Source organism: Girardinichthys multiradiatus, chromosome 9, assembly GCF_021462225.1.
Source record: "Girardinichthys multiradiatus isolate DD_20200921_A chromosome 9, DD_fGirMul_XY1, whole genome shotgun sequence".
In the NCBI taxonomy this organism is placed as follows: domain Eukaryota; kingdom Metazoa; phylum Chordata; class Actinopteri; order Cyprinodontiformes; family Goodeidae; genus Girardinichthys; species Girardinichthys multiradiatus.
This window is the reverse complement of record NC_061802.1, coordinates 45976472-45982471: the sequence shown is the minus strand read 5'-3', so window position 1 is coordinate 45982471 and position 6000 is coordinate 45976472. Positions and strand designations below refer to the sequence as shown.

At 39.2% G+C, this 6000-nt stretch overlaps 1 protein-coding gene across 1 annotated transcript in view; it reads left to right on the top strand.

The window, feature by feature from the left end:
• Positions 1 to 3801: 3801 nt before the first annotated feature.
• nlgn1 (neuroligin 1) overlaps positions 3802 to 6000 on the top strand; it is a 411986-nt gene continuing 409787 nt past the window's right edge. The window contains exon 1 of the mRNA XM_047375411.1: positions 3802 to 4213. The gene's annotated coding sequence lies outside the window, so the exon portion shown is untranslated. The remainder of the gene's footprint in view (positions 4214 to 6000) is intronic.

Below are 6000 nucleotides of genomic sequence, written 5' to 3'. Positions count from 1 at the left end.
TTGGGATCCGGATTGATAAGAATGGGTGCCATGGAGAACCTTTGTTCAACGGTAGAAGTTGGTAAACTCAAGAAATCGTTAAAGCTGTTTTTCGGTTGGTAGGCGTAGGCCAGTCCTGTAGTGCTGACATCTTACTGAGATCCAGTTTCACCTGTCCACCCTCAAGAAAAGTTATGGATGGCACATAAAATTCACATTTCTCAGCTTTTATGGACAGATTGTTTTCAAGGAGCTGTTAGAGCACTAACCAGACATGTTTTATGTGTTCGTTGGGGTCTGTGGAGAGGATCAAGATGCCGTCTAGGTAAACAAAAACAAACATGTTGATAAGGTCTCTCAGGACATCATTTACCACAGCCTGGAAAACAGCAGTGGCTTTGGTTAAACTAAATGGCATAACTAGATACTCACAGTGTCCAACGGGGGTCTTGAAAGCGGTTTTCCACTCATCTCCTTCTCTGATCCAAACCAGATGGTAAGCGTTCCGTAGGTCTGGTTTGGTGAAGACAGTTGCTCCATGAACTGATTAGAAGGCTGAAGAAAGAAGAGGAAATGAGTATTTATTTTTGACAGTTAATTCATTTAGGTTAAGATAATTTACGCAGGGTCTGAGGGTTCCATCCTTCTTTGCAACAAAGAAAAAAACAGCACTTACTGGTGATGAGGAGGGATGGATTATGCTGACCTTCAAGGAGTTGTTTATGTACTGTTTCATGGTCTCACGTTCTCTAAGGAAAGATGAGGGGGCAGATGAGGGGGCAGTGACAAATCCAAACCTTTGCTGAACACTCTTGATTAGGATACTCAGGGGGAATGTTGGAGAGATCACTGGCCGACTGAGGTTCAGCAAGGGAAGAAGAGGGTGGAACTGCTGAGCGAAGGCAAGATGCATGACAGCCTGAGCTCCAGGCTTCGATGCGTGAGTGTGCCCAAAAAATTTGAGGATTGTAGGTCTTAAGCCAAGGTGACCTAAAATCACTGGGGACTAATTTGTGGGAAATATGAAAAATGAAATAAACTCATGATGATTACCTGAAGTGACCAGTTTAATGGGTTGGGTCTGCTGGGAGACAGGATTAAGAGCATGCCCATCCAATGCAGTAACCTTTATGGGTGAATAGAGTTCTTGAATTGGAATATTATATTTCAGAACCAGATCTTAGTTAATAAGGTTCTGCTCAGACCCTAAATCTAGCAGAGCCATAAAAGGAATCTGTTCCTGGTAAACACAAATTATGGTTTTTACAAGGAAATGGGGGTAATGGGTCTGATGGATCAGGCCTGCCAGCGACACCGGTTCTACTGGTGGGCCAGATATGTTGGGCTTACTGAGCAGAGAAGTATAGAATTAACCAGAAATGAAGCTAAAGAAGCTTGACTCCAAACTAGATTTTGTTTCAGCATAGCGCTTCAAAAGGAGATTCGACATAAATTTCTCATAATTTTTTCTCATAATTGGGCTGTTTAAGTTGTTAGAGTTGGGGAGAAAATTATTCCTAGGCATGTTTTTTACAATTCAAATGCTGATAAAAATTCCAATATTTTATTTCTTAGAAATTTCAAATTATCTTATGTACCTTTGTACTTCTGCTTTTAACCTTTAAACCTTAAAAAATTAAACATTTATTTGGGCAGTTTCAAACATGAAATCAAACATTTCTACCTGTGGAAGAGACTGGAGTGTGGGCCCCTCTTCCTCTTAAGTGTTAAAAGAGGAGCCTTTATTTATTTATTTATTTTCCTAAAGTAAAGGACCTGTCTTTATTCTGTTGTAAAGAATCCTAGCCCTGACTCCAAAACATTCTTCAGCCCCAATGTGTGTTTCCTAGAGTAGAAAGTTTGAGTATTAATGCATTTCAAAGTCATTAAAACGACTGTAACCAATCAGTGGCTTAGATCTATTATTTAATAGGTTATAGGTCTACCCTTTGCCATTACCTAAGTGTCATAAATTTATTGATTTATTGCAATATTTCTTATGGACCACAATCTATTGTTCACAGGCTTCAGGAGTCCAGGAACCACAGGTTGAGGACCACTGCTTTGAACAATGATGCCAACTTTTTGCAGAGATTGAAAGACTGGTGATAATATCTTCAGACGTAGGGGTATTATTTCTGCCATGGACAATAATCATATTTAAGAGTGGCAATTACTAGTTCACAGCTCTTATTTAGCTCCACATCATATTTACTCTTAACCCCATTCATAAGAAGCTTCAGACAAAATTATAGTAAAACAACACATCTGTTTTGGATTAAAGGAAGAGCATGCTTCAAAAAATTAGTGTGATGATAAATAATTTCAGAGTTCTGGAAGAACTGCACAGTTTTCAAAGTCTTTTAGAGAGCATGCAGATTAATGTTGTTGTGGTACCACTGTCCAATTAGATTGTTTTATACCTTCAGAAACAAAAAGAAATAACCTACAGGTTTCCATTCCATTTTTAAAGGTTTTTGTCAGGACCCTGAGAAAGTCCCATGAAAATCTTATTAATGTTCATGGCATCTTGAACTCTGAATATCCATCCATCCATCTTCTATACTGGCTTATAGGGGGCCTGCTACCATTCTCCAGCAGTGTACAGGCAAGAGGTTGGTTACACCCTGGACAGGTCAACAGTCCATCGCAGGGTAACACAGAGACACACAGGACATACAACCATGCACACCCATTCACACCTAAGGGCAATTTAGAGAGACCAATTTACATAACAGTCATGATTTTGGATTGTGGGAGGAAACCGGAGTACTCGGAGAGAACCCACGCATGCACAGGGAGAACATGCAAACTCCATGCAGAAAGACCAGTACTACCAGCTGCCCCGTGCAACACTGAACTATGAACATTTTTAACTGTTTAACTCAAATTGGTTGGTCATTGGATATTTCAGCAGAACTATATTAAAAAAAAGGTCAAATCAACTTAGAAATGGTTTATCAGGCACAAAGTCAACATTACCCCATGTCCATCACATTCCCCAGCCCTGAATCCCATGACGAGTAATGAGAAAAAGCCATCAAGGAGGGAATGGGACTCTTGATGTTCTAGAGAGATTGTGTCATGAGGAATGGTCAAAGATCATTTTTCTCTATGCTCTAACCTTGTGATATGTTACAGGAAAAGACCAAGTGCTATCCTATTGACAAAAGTTCACAAAGTATTAACCACAGCATTTGATTTTGTTATATTTTAAGATGATTTTCCTCCCTCTGAATAAATATACTCAAATTAAAGTTTGGATTTGTCAAAGCTATTTTAGTGTGATATAATCCTGCCACCATAAAAGTGTAATTTATTTTAAGAATTTTATATATTTTTATTAATAAATCTGCCCACTTCTATAAAACACTAATTTGTTATAAAATGCCACTTGAATAAATACATTAAAGTTTAAATCATGTTTAATAGAATTTGTAGATTCTTTCATGTTTCTGTCCTTTTCATGAATGATGTTGCTTTCTTGTAATTTGCCTAACTGACTTTTAATTTTGTCTTTCATAACACACACTCCATATTTCTCCATATTTTGTTTTTGCACATTATTTGTAACTTCAAGTACTGCTCCCCAAAAGTCCGAGGAGAAAATGATGAGTCTTACTCCCATGTTTCTTTAAGAGCGCGCTGAGGTGAGGGAGGGGTGGGAATCACCCGGTGGTGTTCCATGTGAGGCCGCTAGGTGCGTCTCTGCTCCATGAAAGCCTACGACAGAGACTGTGGGTGGGAAGGGGGGGAGAGAGAGCGAGAGTGAGGGAGAGAGGACGGTGTTTTATCAGCCAAGCGCAGCCTGAATCGTGAGGAGCGGACGATGGGGGGAAAATCTGTCTCCTGTTTCCCCAAACATCACCTTCATTAAGATGTAGACCGGTGCGCGTCCAGAAATCCGGAGCCTGCTGGTCACAGGAGAATATCTTTCTTACAACAGTTATTTATAAAGAATAAAACACATTTTGGATTTACGGCACACTTGTTCTGGACTAAAGGGGGGCTCCTTCATTTCTTTCCACGCATGTGGATGTGTTGGACCGCATCTGAGCTGAGTTTATAACCTCTGGAATGAGAAGTGCACCAGTTTGATTTCCAAACGCTGGAGCGTGAGGATTTTCTTCCCTATGTGGTTTTTGGGAGGACTGGACCTTATCCTAACGGGACGTAAAAGAGGAATATAGTCTGAGGCAAGAAAAAGCGCAACGAATGTGATTCTTCTCTAACGGTAAATAAACGTCTAGACTCAATTCTGTAAGGTCCCCGAGGCATTAAGTCAGTTGGTTTTTGGGCTCTGCTAATATCCCATTGACATCAAGAAACTACGATGGAGTGGGCTAGTTTTTGATTTTTCACACAGAATTATACTGGAGATGTTTTGGTGAGCGGTTAAGTTCAGATAAACGCTGTCTGGCTTTAAAAAAAGAAAATCCTCATGCCTGTATTTTTAGGTTTGGAAAGCGTGGCAGTCCTTGCTGAGAACCGTGAAAAAAGGCACATCTTTTTACCTTCTGTCTACTACTACTTTTGACTACCTCTCTCTGCGCTCCGAGCGCATGGACGCACACAGTTGCGCACTCTCGCCGAGTGAGCTGTGCAAAGCAGGCGCGTTAGAAAACTAAGCTCTGGTCTGAAGAGGCTCTGAAGAAGCTCTGCTGGGAATTTGCGCTCACAAATACAATTTACAGCGTTAGGAGAGCGGATAATTCAGCATCCCTCAATGTGTCCTTTACCACCTGCAGAATGGGAGTCTTCTGTCTCTGCTCAGGTTCTGTTCAAACTGATTTTTTATCCACTCTATTTGGATAGTCAGCTCTTTAAATTTTTAGTTTATGAAATATGTATCTTTAAAATATTGCTCTTACGCTGGATCTGTGTTTTAATGAAAGTAAAGCTTCCACCAGGCCTATTGTGAGGTGTCAGGATGGAGGGGGTTCTTAGTTACTATAGAGGTTTCTCTATCTTCTTCCCGACTAAGAAGGGGGAGGAGGAAAGTTGCGCCTGTCGGCCACTGCGGGGGCACCATCACCATATAAAACTGGATGAATGCGGTAGTTGTGAGAGTGTGTGTGGGTAACTGTGTGTGCACCACCCAACGACTTCTGTCACCTACAAACACACACACAAAAGAAGAATGGATAGGTTCAGCTATGCTTGTTGCCAGATTCATTCTTTAAGGACATGATCCCATTAAAAAAGCTCAGTAATTAAATATGTTTGCCACTACTGATATGGAAAAACACGCACACAGAGAAATAACAATGTAGCAACCAAAATGACCAATAACGTACTTCCTTCTGAAAATGTAATACTTTTGTCTAGTTTAAATGTGATAAAGGAAATAACTTTCTAATAATTTACTAACGTTTTTAAGCTAATAACGTTACATTTTACCAGTAGAGGTAATAGGTTATTTAGATATTGGATTGGTTCTATTGTTATTGCCTTAGCATGTAAAAAAAGCATTTGAAAATGCAACAACTGTGTAAAACATGTAGGTCACATGACTTTCTTAAATTTTTGATTTCTCTAGACGTTTTACACTCTACCAAATGATCTATGTACCAAATTCAACTACCACAAACTTCAGAACTATCAATGAAATGTTATGAATTTATATATTTAAACAGATTAACAGCATTCTCAAAAATGTGTAGTATAACAGCTAATTTTCAAACGGTCTCCTATAACCATAATAAAGGAGAGTGATTGCTGGGTAGGACACATCTTTGATGAATAAACATGAGCACTATGCAACTATAGCTTTCAGAAGCAAAATGCACAAAAAAAAATCCAACAATCTTACTTCCAAGAAATGCAGTCCTATTCGTGCACTATTGCATTATAAGCTGCAGTTATTCCATTTTCAAAAGATTTTGTATGTTATGCCAATAACAGAACCTTCCAATATCTTTTTACATTATTTGTAAAATGTTATTTTGTTACAGCATATGCATTCCATAATAAATTATTTTACTCATTTTTAGTTGACATAGTTCCTGCTTCGCTGTTACT